Source organism: Mustela lutreola, chromosome 2 (genome assembly GCF_030435805.1).
Source record: "Mustela lutreola isolate mMusLut2 chromosome 2, mMusLut2.pri, whole genome shotgun sequence".
In the NCBI taxonomy this organism is placed as follows: Eukaryota; Metazoa; Chordata; class Mammalia; order Carnivora; family Mustelidae; genus Mustela; species Mustela lutreola.
The window spans coordinates 101113578-101137824 of NC_081291.1; the positions used below are offsets into that span (position 1 = coordinate 101113578).

At 44.6% G+C, this 24247-nt stretch overlaps 1 protein-coding gene across 1 annotated transcript in view; it reads left to right on the forward strand.

Moving 5' to 3' along the window:
- Positions 1–24247, forward strand: part of CLSTN2 (calsyntenin 2) — a 623667-nt gene that overhangs the window by 357153 nt on the left and 242267 nt on the right. The window lies entirely within an intron of this gene.

Sequence of the window (24247 nt, forward strand, 5' to 3'; positions counted from 1 at the left end):
CTGCTGACCTGTCTGCATTCTGCTGAATAAGGTGGCAGGTGTGATCAGGGCATCGTGTTTCCCTGACCTCCTCCATATTCAAGACTGAGGACTCTAAATTGAATTGTGTCAAGTCACTTTCCAGATCTCTGGATGGTTGCGGCCTGAATCATAAGGTGAGCTAGTAGAGTGGACCCTGGTGCTCACAGGTGTTATTCTCATGGGGTGTGGTCCCCACAGCCCACTTGTTGTTTCTTCCCTGCCTTCCTTCCTATCCCTGCCTGCTGTCATGCTCTTGTGCCCCAGACTACTCAGTTGCCCTCACCACCCCGACCCCCTTCTCTCGGGCAGCCTCATTTTCTGTAAAGCCCTACCTCTCTTCCTTCTCAGGTCAACATCTGCTCATGCTTTAGGACTTGGCCAGCTGTCTCCTACCCTCAGGCAGCCTCCTATCCTGGTTCAGAATACTTGGTCGTGTGCTGGCCAGACCCCAAATTCTGCAGGAATGGGCACTGTGCTTCTTTATTTCTATCCCAGGCCTAGCAGAGAGTGTGGCACAGAGTCTTGCCAGGAATTGTCTGCTACTCAAGTGAACTTATCTTTGCACATTGACAATGAGCGATTTGCCCATGCCCCCAGAGGTTTTTTTTTTTTTTTTTTAAATAAATGAGGTATAATTTATATATAGTAAAGTTCCATAATCTTATCGGTATTAAAGGTTATTTATAGATATATAGAAGCATGTAGCTATGGTACAGATAAAGTTCTGGAACATTGCAAAGCCCCCCTTTTGCTCCTTCCAGCCTTCTTGCCTCCCACTGCGGGGTAACCTATCTTCTTGATTATAACCAGTCAATCACGATTGATCAACCTTGTCTTTTGAAAGCCTTCATATACATAGAATCATACAACTCGGACATTTGTGTCTCACATATTTCTCTCCACATGGTATCTTTGGGGTTTATTCCAGTGGCATTTTATGCACGCTGAGCTCTTTCCCCGGGGGACTTCCCTATTCAGATGCCTACTGGGGAGCCCTGACTGGGGAAAGACAGAGCCAAGCCCAGGGCTGCAGACAGAGCTTCCACCAGCGGCTGTAGGCTCAATGTCAGAGCTCAGGCACTCAGATGGCAGTCAGGCAGCCTCTGGGTGACCAGGCTTGAGTCTAGAAGCTGAAGTTCTTTGAAAGAAAGCAGCCAGAGTGTCCTCCCAGGAGATGAGCAAGTAATACATGGAAAAAGAAGACCCTGTCAGTGAGAGGTAAGGGCAGATGGCTGTCCTCTCTGGAAACCCCTGATTTGTTCTGCCAAGGCACCACCTCCGAGGTGAGCTGCCTTATTGCTCACTGTAGCAAGGCAGCTGTCTCTGCTTAGGCCCTAATTCAGTGAGTTCAGGCAATCCAGTGACATCTGCTTAATTGCGGTGGACGTGAGCCTCAAGGCGAGTGGTCTGCTTTATTTGTCCCCAGTGCCCAGCAGATGCCTGGTGCATAGAATGTGCTCAGTAAAATAGCTGTCCAGTGAACAAGGGAGGGGGGAGAATGAACAAATTTTCCCATCTTTTATTCCTTCAAATACCTATAAGATGATGATCAAGCCTTCTTCCTCACTCTGCCCTAAGGAAGCTCTGCCCCTCAGTGCTCTCTTCGTCTGCCCCAGAGGTGAGCACAATAGGCCCTCACCTGGCAGTTAACCCAGCCCCCAGGTTGGAGCCCTCTCCTGTCCGGCCCCAAACAGTCTGTTCTTTCCCAGAGCCGCACCCTACTTTGCTCGCCTCTGTGAGTACAGCCCTCACACGGGGCCTTGGCTAGAGAAGGGAGTTTGCTGAATTGTGCAGGCATCAAACCACAATATTCATGTCCTCTCTTAAATAAAGAAAAGTTTTGGCAACAGAGAAGAAATGTCCAAAGTAAATTACATCCTGAGATATCAGACTCTTACTTAATTATGTGTGTGTAAACAGAAGTAAATATTACCATTTCAGTGTCCAGATCCCCTCTGTTCCTCTGCCCACCAATGACCCCTGGCTCTGTCCTGTTAGATCCCATGCCCTCTTGGCACAGACTCATGGCAATGGGTAAGTGAGGGAAATGGAGGGGAAGAACGTCAGGCTGGATTATTTTCATTGAAAAAGACATAACGCTTCTGGTGGGAGAGGGTAGCTATGGAGCTATGTGGAAGGTACAAGGAGAGAGGATGGTGTGAGGCAAGGAGAGCCGGTTTAAGGAGAATTTTGAGCTAGCTACATGAGGACAGAAACAGAGAAGCAGCTGCCATGCCTGTGAGGGACTGAAAGAGAAAGAGAGTGTGCAGGAGGTTTTGCTATGCGTAATGAATGAAATCTCCCAGATTCTGAGACAGCTCCATAGACACTTGCGTCTCCGCTCCTCATAGTGTTGAATATTGAACTGGAGAGTATCCAGAGTGCCCTGCCAAACCCACAGCCAGGGCAAGCCAGCTTCCTGTACACTTGGCATGCAATGACCCCGGAGCTTGTAGGGAGGCTCACGGGGCCCTGGGGCAGAAAGGCCAGGCCTGCGACAAGGGAACTTGAGAATTGGTACAAATGACCCAGTAAGTCTGGGGACAGCCCTAGCCTTTGTACAGTGAGGACTTTGGTACAGTCAGCTTGATCTGGGATGGTAAATAACTCACATTCATCCAAAAGCCAATTCTGATGTATTGGCAGAGACTTTCTAGGACCAAGATGGATTCTGAGTCAGGATGGAGGTTCAGTAAAAAGAGTGACATGATTGACATAATTGACCAGCAGTGTCTTTCCCACACACCATGGAGAGCACGGTGGCTGTGGTTTAGGGTCTCCCTAAAGCTCCTTTCAAGGTTTATGGTCAAAGTGTGAGTGTGAGACTGTAAGCGTCCATGTGTATGGCAGAGAGCCTCATGGGAGGTAGGTAGCATCATGAAATAGTTAAAATCCCACTCAAAGATTACTTCCTCGAGGGTAGGAAGTCTGTAAAATGCGCTTGAGTGAGTTCTTAAGTAAATGCATATGAGTGCCTCAATTACTGGGATGTAATATGAACAGATTCTTTTTATTTTAACAAATATTTATTGCCCATAATGTTGGAGGTATAGGAACAGCTGCCAGGAAGGAGAATGTTCCTGTCCTCAGTGAGCTCAGGAACTTTGAGAAACTTTCAGAAATCAAACAAAAGAAAACAAGGAAACAAAGCAAAACAAAACAAAACAGAAAAACAACTAAAACAAAACAAAACTCCCCAACAAGCTCCTCCTTATCCCCATCAGCCTCGGGGCCATGGTGCCTGAGAAAGTGTATGTTGGTGAGCTTCTTGCTTCAGGTAGAGCAGGGTACAGAGCTGTGTAATCCCCATTATTTTGCCCACATCTCTCAATCCAGAAACACTGGGGGGCTGGGACATTTCCAGCCGCCTCATTAATTTACTCTGAGAGAGGCTCCCAGGCTCCATTCACAGGCCACTCATTGAGATTTTCTGGAACAAATGTCTTTGATTTAAAAAGCTTTGTAGCCTGATTCCTCAACCCACCGCTGATTAGAAATGGCAGATTTTGAAATGGGGGGTCGAGGTGGTGAATCCTAGAGGGAGCCATCTGATGGAGATTAGAAAAGACCCCATCAAAGCTACAGTGAGAGATGAGCCTGAAACACGGGGAGGAAAGCAGGCACAAAACCAATGAAAGCCCTGCCCACTCCTCTCAACCGCTGACCCTCCAGGTGCAAGCTGCTTGGTCCAGCGAGAACAGGCATGGGGACAGGGATGCTTCCTGGAGGGGGAGGGCAGTTGGCCGTGTGCATCCCACAGAAACAAAGCCCATCCGTGGGGTTCTCTCAGACACCGAGCAGCCTGGCCAGACGGCAGATATCCTGCTTGCCAAAGGATGGTGAGGATGCACAGTTGAACTAGGTCCTCCTCACATACTCCCTCAAACGTCACAAACAGCAGCCACACCCTGATATTGTGGTTATAGACCAGTGGGCAGTGGTTGCGGTGGGTCTGGAGAGGCTGGGGGGCAGAAGCCGGAGAGCATGAGGTGCCCACAGAACCGCAGCTTATGGGAGAGAAGGCCAGGTGAGCCTGGAGTGCTTGAGTCTCTGAGAAGCTGGAGATTGGGGCTGCCTGGGAAGTCTCCCACGTATAAAATAAGGACAACAAATTCAATTTTTTAGAACACTTTATAGACCAGAGAAACTTATCTCTTACGTTTTGGAGGAGAGGACCCCAAAGTTCCTTCCTTTCTTCCCTTCCCCCATGTGTGATCTCTATTATTATTACTCTGTGGACACAAAAGCTACCTTACATAGTGGTGTGGTCACTTGCAAAGTTCCCAGAGCTGGGTGGTCAGAGGAACGGAGTTTTGCAACAAGGTCGGAGTTCAAATGAGACTCGTATTTCTTTGGTTCACACTGTCTTATGGTGTGCGTATTACTTTAGAATTTTGAGCTTGCCCACTTTTACCATTTGCAACCCATCCTAGCAAAGCTGAACAAGTCTCAGAACTTGTTTCCAGAGGGAAGTTGATGACTACCTCTCAAAATGGCTTTCTCTCCTAAAATTGAGCTGTCATCTACCCCCAAAATGATATGCAGAGGTATATAGCAAAGCTGGGAATGAGGTACAATTTATAGAGATTGTCATGGTGTTTAGATCTCATATTTTCCTACTGTAACCAAAAGTTTACCTCTTTGTTCTGCGTGGATGGATGGATGAATAGATAGGTAACTAGACAGATGGATGGATCAGATAGATTTCATAATACAGAAGGTCCTAAAGACTAATACAGCAAAGCATTGTCTTCCCACTCCCCAGCTTAAAAAAAATAGAGCATCACCATCTCCAGTGAGCCTGTGAGGTGTATGGGGATGACTGCATTGCCCTTATTTTTTGGAGGAGGAGGAGGACTTCAAAAGGGATTAGGAGATGGGCACGAGTCCCCCAGATGGTGATAGAGCCAGACTTGCACCCTGGGCCTCCTCTGCCTGGCTCTGGGGCACACGCCCCTCCCAGGCACCACACTATCTCCTCCTGGCACTGGGCCACTCGGTTAGAGGCAAAGACAGATGAGTCCAAACAGAGAAGTCGTTCCTCCTCAGACTGAAAATAATAAGGCTCAGTTGACATTTGTTTTTCCAATTTATTTATGCATTCTTTTTCCCTTTTAACTTCTCTCATTAATTGATAATGTTGCCTCCCAATCAGTGTCTTTGATTGTTTCTCCCTTTAAAGCTTTGGGCTGAGAGTGGGTGGGTGGCATTTAAGTTATGACTTGTTTAGAAAATTGATATTGGCATTTTCTGCATGACTTGCCTTTCTTCAGCGAGTTACTTTGCTCCAGTTCTCTGTTAGAAGCTCCAACTGTAAAGGAGATACAGGCTAATTAAGAACTGGGAGCTGGTAAATTTCACCTTGGGCAGCCAGTATGTGCTTTTGGCAGGAATTGCCGCAATATTGATCAAATAAAATTGTCATCCGAAAGGACATCTCCTTTTTCTTTTTTTTATTTTTTTTAAGAGAAAGCAGCAAAATATTGTTATTGAAATCAAGCCTTTACTTCAAAGAGGCAGTAATGACATCGAAAACCAGGTAGGTTTTTGTCCAAATGAAGAATTATATATATTTTTACATATATAAATGATATTACCTTTTTTTAATGAAAGAACAAATTGAACCTCCCATTTATTGCTGAGCTTAAAAGCTCCAGACTAGACCCACCATAGTTACTCAATAAACACTTGTCAAATTGAGCTGAATTGAATAGTTGTCAAGATACCATTGTCCTTAATCAGTCTTTAAGGTAAAATAACAAATTATAGGGCTGTTCCACCTATATAATATTGATGGAGTCCTAAAGAAAATGTAAGAGTAATTTTTTTTCAAAGAAAATAACGTTATTCACAATCCACAGGGGATTGTGGGAATCTGAGTTCTCAAATCAAGGCTGTGTGCTGCATTGTGAATTTCCTAGCTTAAGAGCCACTCTTTCCAGATGTGCCCTGCCATGGGACCTGTTACCTGTGGAAAGAAAAGCTCAAGCAGCACAAATCTTCTCTCAAAGTTGATGTAAACCTCTGTCCAAAACTGCCCATTCTGAAGGCTTTCCTTTCCCTCATTTTTTTTTTTTAAGATTTTATTTATTTATTTAATAGATAGAGATCACAAGTAGGCAGAGAGGCAGGCAGAGAGATAGAGGAAGGGAAGCAGGCTCCCCCAATACGGGGCTCAATCGCAAGACCCTGGGATCATGACTTGAGCCGAAGGCAGAAGCTTTAACCCACTGAGACACCCAGGTGCCCCCTTTCCCATCATTTTTGAGTCACATTGTTTGATGTTACGACTCCCTCTGTCAACAGCCTGTGTTTACTGGGCTGGCAGCAGAACCTCTGCCCTTGTGGCCTACCCAGCCTGACACCAGGACAAGGGGCTGGTAGGAGCTGGGGGCAGAGACAGGGCTAGAGTCAGGATGGGCTCTGTCCTGCCACTCCCACCTCCCACACCTGCGCCAGGAAACTTGAACCTGAGACAAAGGCTGGCATGAGTCCAGGGGCCAAGACTGGGGCACTGGGCATGGTACAGAAGGGTGGGAAGAAAAGCCCATGCAAAGCAATGAGCCCCAGTTGGTCACCACTGTGAGGAGCCCTGGAGAATAAGAACTGTCTCGGAGAGCTTTCTGTGATGTGGAGAACTCTATTTCCCAGTACTGCATTCACTAGCCGCATGTGGGTGACTGAAATGTGACTCGTGAGACGGAGGACTGAATTTTTTATTTATTTCTTTTTAAGTAATTTTTATTATGGATTATGCATAGACTGCAATTTCAAGTTGCAGGTCGAAGAGGTGGAAAGCTTTTCATTTATTCACTATCTTTGTCCCCTGTCGCCCCAGGGGGCGTTACTCCCCACAGTCCCATTAGGCTTTGTGGGTGCAGGCAGTTTCTACAGGCACCATCCCAACTTCCTAGGCCACTGCTGCATCAGATTAGCTACAGAGGCAAAGCAGGTGCTCTTGGGGGTGTAACAGAGGCAGGAGCTGGCGAGATACTGGTGTGTGAGGCTGTTTGCAACATGGTTCTCCAAGCTGAGTGGGCACCAGAAGCTCCTGGACAGCTTGTTAAAACACAGATTGCTGATGGCCAGCGCTAGGGCTTATGACGTGCCCTGTGCACGCCATGCATCCAATGGTCAGGACACCCCTGATGCTGGTCACATAATCACATCTCTAGAGTTCTTGGCCGAATGGAAAATATGGAGCAGAGGACATGAGTTAGAGCTCAGGTGACCAACCATCCCGGTTTGCCTAGGACTATGGGCAGGGGTTGCCCTGAAACATGAGATTTTCAAGGGTCAAAACCAGCACAGTACTGAAATAATGGGGACAAGTCAATCTGATCACCCTTGCTGGAGGTGTCTTAGCACACCGCCACGTGTGCCTCAGCGACTTCACCTGCTAAATGGGAAGTTTAGACACAGTCCTTCTCGCCTCTCAGGGTATTTATGGAGAATCAGGGTGATGGGATAGTGCCTGAGAAATTTTAGTGTCGGGCTTTAAAGTGAGATCCTTCTCCAAAAGCAGAGGGTCTAAATGGTCTCTTGGAGCTAGAGATCCCTAACCTCTGAAGAGCATCCAGACCTGCAGCCCCAGTGAAGACATCAGCCTCTCTGTTCAAGTCCTGATTGTAACAGAGATGATGTTGGCAGTCTGCAGAATGAAGAGTAGGGCAAGCTGCCACAGGGCCTTGGATTCATACCTGGCTGTGGGTTTTGTTGTTAGCTGTGACATTTTCAAGGAGAGCTGGGGAGACTCTTTGGACCATTTCTGCTTCACAAATCAATTAAATGTTTATTGATATTTTTGGAAAAATGTTCAAGTCTTCTGCCCATTTTTTGTTTTTAGGTGTTGAGTTTGATAAGTGCTTTACAGATTTTGGATACTAGCCCTTTATCGGATAGGTCACTTGCAAATAACTTCTCCCATTCCCTAGCTTGCCTTTTAGCTTGGTTGATTGTTTCCTTTGCTGTGCAAAAGCTTTTTATCTTGAAGTCTCAATAGTTTATTTGTGCTTTTGTTTCCCTTGCCTTTGGAGATGGTCTAGCAAGAAGTTACTGTGGCCAAGGCCAAAGAGGTTTCTAGTGAGCCTGGTGATGGGTATTAAGGAGGGCACGGATTGCATGGAGCACTGGGTGTTATATGCAAACAATGAATCATGGAACACTACATCAAAAACTGATAATATCCTGTATGATGATAAACATAACATAATAATATATAAAAAAAAAAGGTTTCTGCCTGGGTTCTCCTTTAGGATTTTGATGGTTTCCTGTCTCACATTTAGGTCTTTCATCCATTTTGAGTCTGTATTTGTGGTTTGTGTAAGGAAATGGTCCAGTTTCATTCTTCTGCATGTGGCTGTCCAATTTTCCCAACACCATTTGTTAAAGAGACTGTCTTTTATCCATTGGGTATTTTTTCCTGCTTTCTTGAAGATTAGTTGACCATAGACTTGTAGGTCTACTTCTGAGTTCTCTATTGTGTTCCATTGATATGTCCCAGCATGGCTAACACTAACAACATGAGAAACAACAGATGTCGGTGAGGATGAGGAAAAGGTGAATTCTCTTGTATTATTAGTGGGAATGCAAACTGATGCAGCCCTTCTGGAGAATAGTATGGAAATTCATCAAAATGTTAAAAATAGAACTACCCTATGATCCAGCAACTGTACTACTAGGAATTTACCCAAAGGATACAAAAGTATAGATTTAAAGGGATACATGCCCTCTATGTTTATTACAGCATTATCCACAAAAGCCAAACTGGAGAAAGCCCAAATCTCCACTGGCTAATGAATGAATAGAGAATAAGTGGTGTGTGTGTGTGTGTGTGTGTGTGTGTGTGTGTGTGTATGTGTGATGGAATATTACTCAGACATCAAAAAGAATGAAGTCTTCCCATTTGCAATGGCATGAATGGAGCTAGAGTGTATTACGCTAACTGAAATAAGTTGGAGAAAGACAAATACCATATGATCTTACTCAAATGTGGAATTTAAGAAAGAAAACAGATGAACATATGGGAAGGGGGAAATGAAAAAAAAGGAGAGAGGTAAACAAGGCATGAGAGACTCTTAACAATAGAGAACAAACTGAGGGTGTTGGAGGAATGTGGGTGGGGGCATGGGGTAAGTGGAGGATGGGGATTAAGGAGGGCACTTGTGATGATGAGCATTGAGTGTTGTATGTAAGTGATGAATCACTGAATTCTACTCCAGACACTAATATTACACTATATGCTATCTAAAATTTAAATAAATAAGGTAAAAATAAAACTTGAAAACCATTAAAAATAAATAAAAAATGAATATTTATTGATTATCTTCTCTGTTCAGCCCTGTATACATAGGAGCAAACAGGAGGTATGTAGATCTTGTTCCTTGCTCCAGCGATGTCCCTGATGAATTAAAGGAAAAGAACAATTTGACAAGGCACATCCCCAGTTCCCCACTGCAGCCAGGCAGACCTATACGTGGCCTCTTCTTCTCTCTCTATATTCTGTCTACCCACAGGCATGAGAGTGTGCCTGGCTGCCTGCCCACCCAGCCTTAATCTGTGAGCACCCTGAGAGCAGGGACCATGTCTTGCCTCTCTTCCTATTATTCCCACACGTAGCTCTGAACCTGGTGTGGAGCTGCCAACTGGGGATTGTTTGCTGAAGGTGAAGAGGGGCCTGCTTGGTTGTGCATGTTGACTTGTGAGACATACATGCAGAGACGGGGCTGAAGGGCTACTGGAGAAGCAGCAGGGCCTGAAGACAGTAAGGCGGGTACTAGGCTATCTGGATGCGCTGGCTTTTTACAGGCAAGGAGGTAAGAGACCATGTACCTGGCCATGGACCAGAAATAGCCAAGGCTCAGATGCTGAAGAGATCCCAGAAAGTGTTGGTGAGAGGGAGCTCAGCCTGGCTGGAATGAGGAATCAGACTGGTCAATAGAAGGAAAAGAGACTGGCTCAGTCTGAAGACCAGAATGAATGAGGGGCCTCCATAGCCCAGCTGAGGACGAGGCATCATGCATCAGAGAAGAGCACAACAGTAAGCAGAGGTTTCTGAGGTTGAGAGAGGACAAGATCTTTCAGGCTTCCAGGATGTTGTATGATATGTTAGGGGGTGTCTGAACAGCTTAAAAAGTACAGTTAGTAAAATATGACTGAGCAACCCAAAGCAGTGAATTATTATATAAAAACACCATGGATGAATCTCAAAACCATTCTGCTATGTGAAAGAATTTAGGCCAAACAGACAAACTAAAGGACACCCTGTGTGATTCCATTTATATACAGTTCTAAAAAATGAAAACTAATCTCTGAAGGCAGAATACAGATCAGTGATTGCCTGCAGAAGGTAACAGAGGGAGAAGTGGATTGTGAAGGGACTTTGCAGAAATATTTGGGGGTGATAAAAATTTTGTGGTTTCAACTACTATAGTAATGGTTTTATGATATATACATCTGTCCACACTGGTCAACACGAACACTTCAATGTGTGCAGTTTCTTGTAAAGAGAAACCATAACATTAGTAGAAGTTGAAAAACAGCTTACTTTTTTTTTTAAAGATTTTATTTATTTATTTGACAGTGTAAGAGCACACAAGCAGGGGAGCAGCAGAGGGAGAGGGAGAAGCAGACTCCCGACTGAGCAGGGCTTGATCCCAGGACCCGGAGATCATGACCTGAGCTGCAAGCAGATATTTAACTGACTGAGCCACCCAGGTGCCCCAAAATTTACGTTCTTAAGAAAAAGGCAAAGCTTTATATATCAGTTCATGTAATTCTCTCAAGCAGCCAAGAATATAAATATTAAATTCCCATTTTACAAACTCTGAACTGAAGCTCAGAGATGTCCAGTGACTTACCCAGGGTCACACAGCTTGGGAGTGATGGATGGAGCCAGAATTCAAACACAGGTCTGTCCAGTCTCCAAATCAGTGTGTCCTTTACTGTATCAGTGCCTCTCAAACTTGAATCTCCTTCTGAGAGCATATTCCAGTGCTCTGGAGGAGAGATGGATGAACTGATGAGCCACATAGCACTTTCAAAACCTCAGAGGATTCCCTGTCATCTTCCCAAAGGGAGATGGTTCTACCTTATGATTATCAGGGTGATTCTGGCTCAGATTTGTAACCCAGCCAGGTTATCTTTAATCATGTCCTCTTCTCAATAGACAAAGCATAACCTTAATTTGGAAAGCAATTGGCACTTATTTGTGGAACATAAGGAATATCATGGAGGACATTAGGAGAAGGAAGGGAAAAATGAAGCAGGTGGGGGAAGTCAGAGGGGGGAAATGAACCATGAGAGACTATGGACTCTGGGAAACAAATTGAGGGTTTTGGCGAGGAGGGGGGGCGGGGGGATGGGTGAGCCCAGTGATGGATATTAAGGAGGGCACATATTGCATGGAACACTGGGTGTTATACACAAACAATGGAACGCTACATCAAAAAGTAATGATATACTGTATGGTGACTAACATAGCATAATAATAAAAAGTATAAAAAATGCAATAAAATATTGGGGACTTAAAAAATAAAAAATAAAAGTTTAAATGCTTTCAAATAAAACAAACAAAAAGCCATCAGCAGCATAGGAAATAAGAGGGTCGGAGATGGATGTAGACAACTCATATGTATCTCATCAGATATATACCTGTCATAATGTTTGCATGTTAAATCATTAACATCAGATAAACAAAAATAGAAGTATACATTTGAGGAAAGTAAGAAAAGAGGATGGGAAGAACGATGAAAGAAGGAAGGAAGAGATGAAGGGAAAAAGATCTCTGCTTTGGGGCATATGCCAAGTGCATAACCAAGTCATCCTCCTGGCCCCTGCCCTCTCCAGCCAAGATCCTTAGCAGTAAGAGTGAGGATCTCACCAACCCTCCTGAATACCTTGCTCTTTTGAGAAAGATTCTGTTGCAATCACTGAACACCATTTCCTGGAATTGTTGGAGACACTCCTCAGTGCTAGCTGAAAAATAATCACAGTGAATTGGGATACTTTGATTCCCTAAACTTTTGGGTGGAATTCAGCCTCCCAAGTGTAGGACAGAATTTCTGAGGTTTGTATATTGGATTTGGGATGATCGATTATTTTGATTTTCCTTCTTCTCACCATGTTCCAGTTACCATCTCCTTCTTCCCACCAACACCACTGATACTAATTATTGTTTAAAATGCCAGCATTGATGCTGTGGAAGATCCCATTAACACTTCCAAGGGATTTGTATAAAAACAACTGTAAACCAGGCTTGGACACTAATGAATTAATCTATAAACTGGGAAAATCTGGCTGCTTCTGAGCTGACACTCCACAGCCTCCGAATGAGCTGGATTCTTTCTATCCATCCTTAATACCTACCTCTACAGATCTCAACAGCCTCCCCAAACACTTCTCCTCCCCTACCCTGGTGCCCTCTTTCTCCTCGCTAGAGTCATATTGCTGCTATTGTATTATTGCCCTCAACACCGCTGAAATCCTCTGGGATCTTTACTGTTTTCTCCCTGAGGAGAAGGACCCGTGGTTATTCTCATTTGTATCCACAGGACCGAGCATTAAGTAGCCCCAATAGCTAATATGAGTTATTACTGTGTGCCAGGCATCCTTGCAAGAGCTTTAACTTGTATGAATCCTTTGTTCTTCAGAACTGTATGAGATGAGCTGTGGTATCATGCCGCTTATATAGATGGGGAAACTTGCCCAAGGTCAAAAAGCTAAGAAATGAAAGTGTTAGGATTTAAGCCCAGACAGCTTGTTTCAGAGTCCAATTTCAAAGTTTGCTGATATCCAGTGAGTTGTGTTTTTAGGAATGGAGGTCTTTCTTCAGGTACCTAGTTAATCTCTGCAACTAGCCAAAAACTGAAGCTGAAGGAATAGCCCATACCAGGGACGAGACCCTAATTCCATAGCACTCTTCCATCTGTGATACAATGCTAACCAGACCTCTACTCTGTTTCAGATCCCTTCATGCCTCCTCATTGGCTTCAGAATCAAGGCCAAACACTTGAACAAAGCTTTACTCCCTTCCTTCTTTAACAAAGACCCACACATCATAGGTAACATCATTAATATTTGTTGAATGAATGAATGAACGCAGTAGAAGATATACCCATGTGAGGGCAAGGTTTAGCAATCGTTGCCTTTCTAAAATCACATGCCTTCCATCTTGATCATGAACTAAAAATATAACCCCATCAATAGTCTCCTATATAAGTTTCTTATACATCAGATAAGATTTAAAAGCCCAAAACATAGGATTTTATCAGGATCCTCATTTATGTTAATGATGACAAATTTTCATATTGAGTCAGGCAAAATTGTGTTTTCAGGTTAGAAACAGGGCTTGAGAGGCATGTAAAATAGTCTCAGAAGCCTCTTTGACCAGTCTGCTAGATGCTGAACAGGCATTTTTCAGGCTTTTAAAACCAGACTTTATGTAAAAGGTGGAGAAATAAAGATCAAAAGTCCCTTTAGTGCTCTAATTTTGCTAGCAGGCATCAGAAAAGATTTTCATTATCTTTTTGCATGTTTAAGATAATGATAGACTCTGGAATTGTCTTGGAGCTCCCATTTTATGAACTTTTTTGAGCTTGGTTTGCAATGTGTTTGAGTTCATCTTGCATTCATTTACTGAGTCCCTATCATGAGTTAAGGACTGGGGTTAGCCCCAGATTGGGCTTTGGGGGTGCTGGTAATATAGGGAGCTTCAGAGGTGACTAAGAGGACAGAGTTCTGCATTCAGGGAGCTTCTTATTACTGGGAGCACTAATAGGGCAGGTGGCAGAGTGCTGGAGAGCATCTCTCGGGAAGGAATGCATTGATTGGGACTACAGAATACCAGTTCAGCTGTTGGAGGGGCAGCCTTTGAAGTGGGGTTGAGGGAGGGGGGTGGGATTGCTGCAAATGAAGAGAAGGACAAGATGGGGAAGAAAAGGACATCCCTGTGTCTTGTGAGGAGCTCACAGACAATGGGGTGGACAGAACCCAAACATAGTGTAACCAACAAGTGAGGCAGGAAAGGCTCTTCCCTGGTTGAGGTCTTCGCAGGGTCCTGGCTCACCCTCCAGTTTGGAGTATGACATGAATAACAAAGATGTAGGCATGGGTATTCTGATTCACACTTCATCCTCTGTCCTCAGACACCTCTCCTCCTCAAGCTGATGACCCCTCCCTTTCTGAGACACCTCTCCCTTGGATTCTGTGATTCCATTGTCTCACTGAGCATTCCTTGTCAATTTCTTTGCTGCCTCCCTCCTCTTCTTCCACCAGATAGCCAGATATCAGTAGTCTTTTATTTGCTATTTTTACACTTTCCACCCTCTCCAGGCTGGACTTCTCATGAACTCTGGGCTCCACATTGCCAGGTCTACTGGGTATCTCTAATCCACTGTTTCACACGCACTTTGAATCCAATGTCAAAAGCAGAGCTCCAGGGATGCCTGGGTGGCTCAGTTGGTTGGACGACTGCCTTCGGCTCAGGTCATGATCCTGGAGTCCCAGGATCGAGTCCCGCATCGGACTCCCAGCTCCATGGGGAGTCTGCTTCTCTCTCTGACCTTCTCCTCGTTCATGCTCTCTCTCACTGTCTCTCTCTCAAGTAAATAAATAAAAAAATCTTTAAAAAAAAAAAAAAAAGCAGAGCTCCATCCCCTCCCCCCACTTTAAATGGCTGCCCCTCAATCCTCTCCATCTAAAGACAAGCCACAATCATCCTTGACTCATCCCTGCCCACCTGCACCACACAACCCATCTTACCAGTGCAGATGCAACTTTAAAACATCCCCTAGATCAGTGCACCCTTCCTGACTCCACAGCCACATTATCTCCCACCTGGAGGACCTTATGAGCCTCCCGGCTGGTCTCCCTTCTCCTGCTCTTGCCACTTTTCAGTGCATTCTTCATTCAAAGCTGGAGAGTCTTTTTTTTTTTTTTTTTTTTAATTTTATTTATTTATTTGAGAGAGAGACAGTGAGAGAGGACATGAGAGGTGAGAAGGTCAGAGGGAGAAGCAGACTCCCCATGGAGCTGGGAGCCGCATGCGGGACTCGATCCCGAGACTCCAGGACCGTGACCTGAGCCGAAGGCAGTTGCTCAACCAACTGAGCCACCCAGGCGCCCTGGAGAGTCTTTTTAAAGCAAATTCCAGATCATATTTCTCCCTTGTTTAATTCAATTAAAAGAATTTCCAGTGCCCTGAAAATAAAGAACAACTCCTCATCCCCTGGCCTTCCAAGTCCCATGGCCTGGCTGAAGCCTGCCTCCCGCACTTTACCGCCACTGTTCTTTCCCTTGCTTCAAGACATGTGCACTGTGTGGCCTCTCTCTTTTCCTCCAATGGGCTGGGCCTTTGCACATGCTTCTCCCTCTCTGGGTTGCTGTTGCTCTGTTTTTCCCATGGCTGGTATGAACTAGACACTGTGGAAACCTTAGCCCAAATAGCTCCTCCTCAATTAGGCCTACTCTGACTCACCCAGTTAGCTGTATCCTCCATACTTATTTCTTTTCTAACCGCCCCATTAAATCAAGACTCTCCCCACCCCCCTACCCACACACACAACGCCATTATTTGCCTTGAACAGAGCTGTGTCCTGAGCTGGCCAAGCACGAACTCCTTAGTAAGTCCTTGTTGAAGAATGAACCAATGGATACCCCTACCCACAAACTGCAACAGCGATCTCTCTCCACCCCAACATTGCTGAGTGCCTGTTAGACCAGCCACTACACGAACAAGAGAGTCATGCAGGACTCAGGGACTTGGATGTAAACCTGCATTCCAATCTTTCTTAGTCAAGTGACATTAAACAAGTGACTCTCTCTCTCTCTCTCTCTCTCTCTCTCTCTCTTTCTCTCTCTCGATTCCCTTGTGTGCTAAAGAAGGGTGGGGATAACAACACACTCCTGAGAGCATTGCTGAGAGGGCTGCACGAGGCTTTGTGAGTGTGCTGTATGGATCACAGAGTACTTTGTCATGGCACATACTGCACGTAGCAGTCCTGCTCCGGGTAGCTAGTGTCATGTTTATTTTTAGCCAATGGGAAGGCAGGGGCTCAGTGAGGCGGGGGATGAATTTTCCTCCCCACCTTTGACGTGTGAGTTTATCAACCCCTGCCCTCAAGGAGCATCCATTTTCTCTCTCCCTCCCCCGCTTCTTCCTAAAATTCTGTAGCTATACCTAGTTTCATATGTATTGTTTTGCCAGTTTTCTAGGAAAAAATGATAGCCTGTTTGTCTTTATATTCATTCTGTTCTAAGCAAGGGTGATCATAGGATCATACTTTCATATGTTGATTGACGGTTTATATTTCGTCTGTAAATTGCCTGCTTGTTTCTATTGGGGGGACGATAACTGAACTTTTAGTTATGACTCTGAAGTCAGTCTGGGTGTTAGGGATTTTAGCCTCTCATCATCGCATTAGTTAAAATATTTCCCTAGATTTTGACTTTTCCTTTCAACCTTGTTTATCATAGTTTTTCCTTTACAGAAAGGCTTATTAAAAATTATAAAAGGATTTATTCCCCTTTTTGTTCAACATTAATGTACTTGCATTATTTACATGTAAATCCTTAATCTTTCTGAAACGTATCTCACTTTAAAAAGCAATGTAAAGCTCTAGCTATATTTTTTTTTCCCTGAAGAGTGATATAGCTGCAGCAACTTTTTTCTGTTAAATAGTCCTCCCAGCATCCCCCCACTCCGATTTCCATTGCAGCCCTTACACCTGGATTTATTTATGAATTCTCCATGATAATGTCCTGATTCTTTTGTCTTTTCTTGTGCCTTCAACTCACAGATTCCTACTTTCTTCTGTCTTAGGATCTAGAAGGATCTTCTGTTCTGAAGACCCTGACAGTCCTTACATATTTGCTCTTAAAGATGATCTTTAGGATTTTTAGAATCACTGTGTCAGTTCCTTAAAAACCATCCTGTTGGAAAGTTCATGGGGGCAGCGTGTGGAGATTTAAGATGCTGATCCATACTGGCAAGTTGAGCTCTGAGAAGTCTGGTCGTTCTCCCCAACTCCCTCCACCTCTGTCCACATAGGACTTTCACCCCTTGCCTCCGTTGCTGTAGTGGACTTGGGCATCCTATTGTCCTCTCACTTTGCATTTCTTGGATTACTAGTAAGGGCGAGCATCTCGTCAGATGTTCACAGCTCACTTGTTATATTTTTATGGACTCACCCTTTTATACTTTAATGGAGATGCTCTTTCCTTCCTGATTCTTTGTCATATACAACACAAACATTTTTAAAATTCATTTGACATTGATTCTCCCTATAGAAATTTTTGAATTTATATATTGTGCCTGACACATAATAGGAGCTTAATAAATATTAGTTGAATGTTAAATTAATGAAGTGAAATCACCAAAATTTTCTTTATGGTTTCTGGAGTGGACCATCTCCCCTGTGAGGACCGTGCTTTATTATTTCTAATCATAGCAAAGGCTCTCCTGTCACATCTATTTTTCTATTAGCTCCTCATAACCACCCTGCTAGGTAGAAAGAAAAGGTGTAATGTGAGTTAATTCTCAAATTGAGAACCTGAGGTTCAGGAGAGAAATGGGAACAAGCTGGGATAGAGCCAGCAGGAGTGGCCAAGCCAGCCCAGCCAGGAGCTTTTGCCCTCCTGCCAGATGGACAGATGTATGGACAGACAAAATTTGAACTTCAGGAGTCACCTCCTGGGTATGCCCAACTTCCTTCAGGTGAGAGGTGCACCTTCCAGCTACTCCTCTGCGAGAAGCTCTCTGGACATTACTTAAAGTGATTAACTTCTTACTAATATTTTGACTAATTAGGAAACATTTGGACTCAATCTGATTTGTTTGTTTGTCAAGGATTTTGGCCAGTTTGGCATTTAGTCTGCGAGCCTCAGTCCTTGAAGTGATCTCTGTATCGCCTGTGAGAATTGATCCTGCATAGAAATCACACAGCTTCTGTGAGGGCTGGAGGGGGAGGCACATCATGCCCACTGGTTTCGAACACATGCAGAGGGTTCTGAGAAACAGAGCCACCTCTGGCTTCCACTCATAATGAATAGTAATAGTTCTTATTCATATGAATGCCTTCGTTACTACATCTTCCTTTTCAGAAGATTTCCCCCAACAACCTTCACTGGATTCTCACAATAAACTTGCAAAGTAATTACCACATAGTGTGGGCTCAGCAAACTTTTTTTGGTAAAGGGCCAGATAGTATATATTTTACTTTGGCTTTGCTGGCCAATGGGCAGACTCAAACCACCGTTTTTTTAGAAGGTTAGAGTCTTTTTTACATCTTACATTTAAAAATATGGAAACCATTCTTAGCTTGTAGGCTATACGAAAATGGGCACAGAGCCGGGTTTGGCCTGGAGGCCATTGTGTGGCTAATCCCCAGCATATACTATTCTATCTAGTGAATAGATGGTGAGTCTGAGGCTCAGAGAAGGTGTCTGACTCCCCATGAATCATCTCTTTCTGAGCATGTGAGCTAGTATGTAGAGCTCTGGAGTTCCATCATGATGGCGCAACCTAATAGTCTTCCATTCATTCATTCATTCATTGCCAACAATTTTTCGAGCATCTACTGTGTGCCAGAAATTGTGCTAAGAGGTGGGATGGTACAAAGACTAATCATTTAATGATCTAGCTTTCCTTTAGACAGGCCTGCATACAGTTTCTGGCCTTGCCATTCACATGCTACATGACCTTGAGCAAGTCATGCAATACCTCTGAGCCTCAGTTTTCTCATCTGTAAAATGGGCACAATACAGTTCATCTGTAAAATATAATGTCATAGCCCATTGGACTGCTGTAAATATAGAAGGAAATAATCTATGGAAAATCTTCTAAACAGTGCCTGGAATACAGCGCCCATTAAATGGAGGCTAATAACAATAGTAATGATAACTATAACTATAATTTACATAGGCCTACGAACCTTCAAGGAGCTCACAGTCTAGAGAAAGGGACAAGCATAGAAACGTAGCTGCAGTACTGTGATAGGAAATGCTGAGGACACAGAGGGGCTGCAAAGAGGTCAGCAGGGAGCCACTGCTTCTGGTGCGTCTGGCGGGGTGAGGAAGGTTTGCAGAAGGAGCAGGCAGCACTGAGCAATTAAGCTCTGACGGGGGGCCCACCTCCCTCACCCTGGAGAGGCCAAAGTCAGTGACAAGGTTCCATAGATGGGAAAGACAAAGTCCAAGAATCACACAAGGAGACTCATTCAGCAGTTCATTCATTTGTCCATGAAATCTTTACTGGACAGGCAAAGGCAATGTACTTTTTTCAAAAGTTCATTGTCCACTGTGGGTGGAAGTGATGAGCACACAAGGGACTAGAATCAAAATGAAGGGGAAAAAGGGAAATGCAGACAAGCTGCAGTGGGAGCGAAGGGGCAGAAGGGCAGAAAGCCACCTGGGCGGTGTGGGGCAGAAGGAACACTGGAGCTGAACTAAGAGGATGAGAGAGGGATTTGTGGAGACAAGGAAGGCACTTCAGTCCTGAGCAAAGGCTGGAATGGAGGATCTGAGGTCTGGACATGGGCTGAGCAGAAATATATATATTTCTATATATTTCTATGATATATATCATAGCCATGAGAGACTATGGACTCTGAAAAACAATCTGAGGGGTTTGAAGGGGCGGAGGGTGGGAGGTTGGGGGATCCAGGTGGTGGGTATTAGAGAGGGCACGGATTGCATGGAGCACTGGGTGTGGTGCAAAAACAATGAATAGTGTTACGCTGAAAATAAATTAAAAACAAAAAAACAAAAAAAAAAAGAAAGAAATGTCTGTAGCCCCTTTACAGTAAAGAGACTCTGAAGAGTGTCTTACCAGGTGGTGGGCATACAGTGGGCGCCTCATCTAAGGCTGGCCTTCAACCTTATCCCCTTCTCCTTGTCTTCAGCACCTCACTACCCTTGAACTCTCCTGAGGTACTGCCTATTTCCCCTTCACTCAGCCTGATACTACTGGTTCCTAACAACTCAGTGCTGAGTGCTCCCTCCTGCAGGAAGCCATCCCAAATTACTCTTGGAAGCAGTTTTCAGTAATTGTAGTATGTGACCCACCTGAGTGGGAACAGGCCCTGTTCTGGCAGCTGCCTTATAGGAAGGGGATATGCCCCTGGACAGCCACTGGCTCCCCAGGCCTTCTTGCATGATTATGTGGGCCTCTCTGCTTCCCCTCCCACTTCCTAACCAAACCTGCAGGAGCCCTTGATCCAAAAACCTTGTTTGGAAGCTTAGTTTAGAATGAAACATTCTATAATAAGTTCTATTCGGTTTACTAAAGCCCTATTTCAGTTGTAACATGCATACACTGTGTGTACATATCTGCACACAGACTCACAGGGGGAATTCATTCCCGTGGTCCTTGCTCATGAGGAGAGGGGGAGTGGGGGTGGGGTGAGTCTGGTGGAGGGTATTGAGGAGGGCACACATTGCTTGGAGTACTGGGTGTGGTGCGTAAACAATGAATCTTGGAACACCAATAAATAAATACATAAATACATAAAAAGGAAGGGATGAAACCAGGAACAAGGAAGTGTATGTGAGGTCACATCCCATCTGGATCCCCTTCTTTATCTTCTCTGACTGTGTCTTTGTGTCACCCAGTGATCTTCATCTGTGCCCCAAGCTGGCCTACATCGACTTTGCTGTGTCATGAAGGGTCCTGCTGGTACAGGCTGGGAAAGTGACTTGCAGAGAAGTCTGGCTCAATGGGCTATGGCTGGGCTCTGTCACAGTAGCGGGTTTCTCCCCAATTGAGCTCGCACGCACACATGTGGTTTCAGGACCCAGTGAGAGTTACATGACACAGACTTGGCTGCAGTCGCTCCCAGTGAAAGTTTTCTTCCTCCTCTCCTGTGATAGCACTATTTCTGTGTGTGGCTGGGAGAATGCCACATGGGATGATGGTTTTGTGTACAGCCTCACCTTTGGAGGGAAGAGAGCAACTTCTAAATTGTTCACAATTCAGAAAGGTCTCCTCTTGTTGCTCAGAAGACTACAGCTTTACTTCCTCGCTTGGAGCTATTGCCCAGAAAGCAGCCTCCCCTCCACCTCCAACCTCTTCCCACCAGCTCTGTAGGATTTCCTGTGTAATGATCCCCAGGGGTAAGGGCCCCAAATCTAGTTTAGTTTAGCGAATACCTCCAGGCAGCTTTATGCATCATGTTTCAGAAATCCAAACCAGAATTAGGCCCTCTTTGAATGATTGCATTTAGGAGTTTATAAGTCTTGCTTATAAAATCAGTCTGTGTTACTGATTCATGTCCTTCAGACCCCAACCACTCTCTCACCTGCCTCCCTTCCTTCCTGCCTTTCTTCCTTCAGCGTGTGCAAAACTTACAGCTTACAGCCCTTACAGTAATTTCTTCCTGGGTACCAAACCCTCTCTTTGGCATCCAGCATGCAGGACTGAAAACCTCCCTGCTCTGCGGCAGACACTTGACATTGGAAAGCATAGACAAGGAAAGCTAGGAGTGCAAAACTGGGGGATCGGTGCCATCATGGAAGCACCAGGGTTCCCTTGGGGCTGGGGCTCTGAAGCAGGTTTCCAGAGGTGTGTTTGAGACACATCTGAAGGATGAGGAGGAGCAAAGGCCACGAGGAGCTGAGGAATATCCTCAGACAGAGTACTTGTGCCCTTTGCTCTTGGGACCTCCTTACAATCCTAAATATTATTGAGGACCATAAAGAGCTTATTCGTGTAGGTTATATCTGTTGGTACTTACTGATTAAATGTTTTATTAAATTATTAAATGTTTTAAAAACTCTTAATTCAATAATAATCAACCTATCACATGTCAACATAACATTCTTCTGAAAAATAACTATATTGCCCCAAACCAAGTGAATCCAACGAGAAGAGTGGCATTGCTTTACATTGCAGCCCATCTCTTAAATAGCTAACTTGCGAGAAGACTGCAGATTCTCACTGCTACTTTTTCACTTGATTTGTTGCAAGAAGTGGTATAGCTGTGTGTAGTTTGGAAAACTCGCTGTACATTCATGAGTTACTAGAAGTGAAAAAGACAGAAACATCTTCAGGAAATTATGAAAATAGTTTTGAGCACATGGACTCTCTTCCAAAAGGGTAACCAAGAACTCCAGGGATCCCTGGACAGCCCTTGGAGAATCTCTGTTTTGGAAATAGGTTGGGCTAATCTGCTAAGATTTGGGCTTCTGCTCTGTAGGCTGGGGGCTGAGTGCCTCTCCTGGAAGCTCTGAGTCTGTCAGGCAACACCTCCCCACTTCTACCCCTCACCCAGCAGGACAAATGGGAAATGTGGACCTGTAAACGCAGCACAAAGGTGGAGTTTCCTCCAGCTCTTACAGGCATTGTTTTGGAGATGAGCCCTTGCAGTTTAGGTGCTCAAGATTTCTGCAAAAGCTCCAGGCCTGTTCTTAAAGCACATGTATTTTTAAGAAGGCATGTAGCGACCTATTCTGTGTGTGGACTGGCCTTCGATTTCCATCAATGACATGGCTTGTATAGTATCATTATAGAACAGCATTAACATTCTTTTATTAAAAAGTCACTGGGACCAACATCTTAATATTTGGAACCTTGTGATCATTTGAGGCTTGGATGAGTCTTGCCAGTTTTTGTTGTTGTTTTCTGGAGCGGGAGAGTGGGGGGGATACAACACGATCCCAGAACCAGAGTCATGACTCTGTTATTGCAAGGCTGGGTGAGCTGTCAGAAGGCCCGTGACATTGGAAACCACTTGTTAGCTGTGCTGACATACACAGGCCGTATTTATGAGCTACATAATTGAATAAAGATGGGTTTATAGATGAAAAAAAAGAACGCAAGAGGAAATGGTGAATAACTGTGTTCATTCGACTCCCTTGGGATTGGGCTGTTTTCTGCTTCCTTGCTATTAATGAAAAGAAATCCAATTTGTTCTACATGGTGAGATTTGTAATTTAGATGCTTATTAATTCTGGGTTCGTGTAGGAGCTCTTTGAAAAATATGGTCTTCAAAGCATTTACTTTCAAAGGCCAGCAAACCTTGGCTGAAAACAAGCCAAACACCCAAACACATGTGGCTAAAATATTTTCTGTATTTAGCAGAAGCTTATTGCATCCCTACCATATGAAAAATGTTGGTCTAGATGATGGGATGGTTGGGGTTGTAGAAAAAGTGCCTTCATTGTGGCTTACCGCCCAGATGGAGGAGTGAGGCAGGTGCACAGAGCAGACAGATAGGCTGCGCGGTGAGGTGGGCATGAGAATGGTGGCTTCTAGCCAGAATGGTGTGGATGCCATGTGGACCCAGGTGGGCTCAGGGTTCCAAATGAGGACCCAGGCATCCAGGTGTGGGTCATTCCAGAGACTGTCAGTCCCAGAGATGGTGTGGGACTGTGATTCCTCAGCCACTCCTGAGCTCCCAGCTCTGCAGTGCCCACAGGATGGGAGGCAAGAGCAAGATCAAGGTCTCCGCACTTGATGCATATGCAGTCTCATCAAGGGTGCTGATGAATAGAGGGGGTGACAATGACGGGAAAGCTGAAGCATTCTTGGATGAAGGCAGACCTCAGGCAGGTAGTTTAGTTTCTGAATGTTCACCAGAGGGAACAGGAGTATGAACATCCATGAATTTAGTCATTTAATTCATTTAGCAGATATTTCTCAAGTGTGTGCTTGGCACCAAGCATACCACATAGGCTTGGGGAACTGGAGAAGATGTGGTCCCTCTCAACCAGGACCTTGCATCTTCTCCTCTTCCCTGTGCCTGGCAAGATGTTGAGTACACAGGAGCTGCTCAATTAGTAGTTCACTGACTCAAATCCAAAAGAAAGTTCAGGCTCTGGGCTCAGCTTTGCCACTGGCTACCCTTGTAATCTTTGACAAGTCATTCAGCTTCTCTGGGAAGTTTTTCACTTATAAAAGAGCAAATAATTGAAATAACTTTTCCAGAATTTTTTCCAAGTATAATTGTAATGTATTATTATTTATTAATGATACCAACTCCAGCACTAATTATAACATCTTATAATTACACCTCCAAGTATAGAGCTCCTTACAGTTTACAAAACCCTTTAACTTCCAAAATTTAAAAATGAATTCACCTAAAACTCAACTGGGGCAAAGGAGGTGCGTTGGGATGTCTTCAAAAAGCGTAAGAACAAATTTGAGCCTGAAGGGACAGTTTGGTGGCCCACCTGATCCTTGGCCTTTGTGGCCTGGTTCCAGAACCCAGAGGCCCTTAAAGGAGGCAACAGG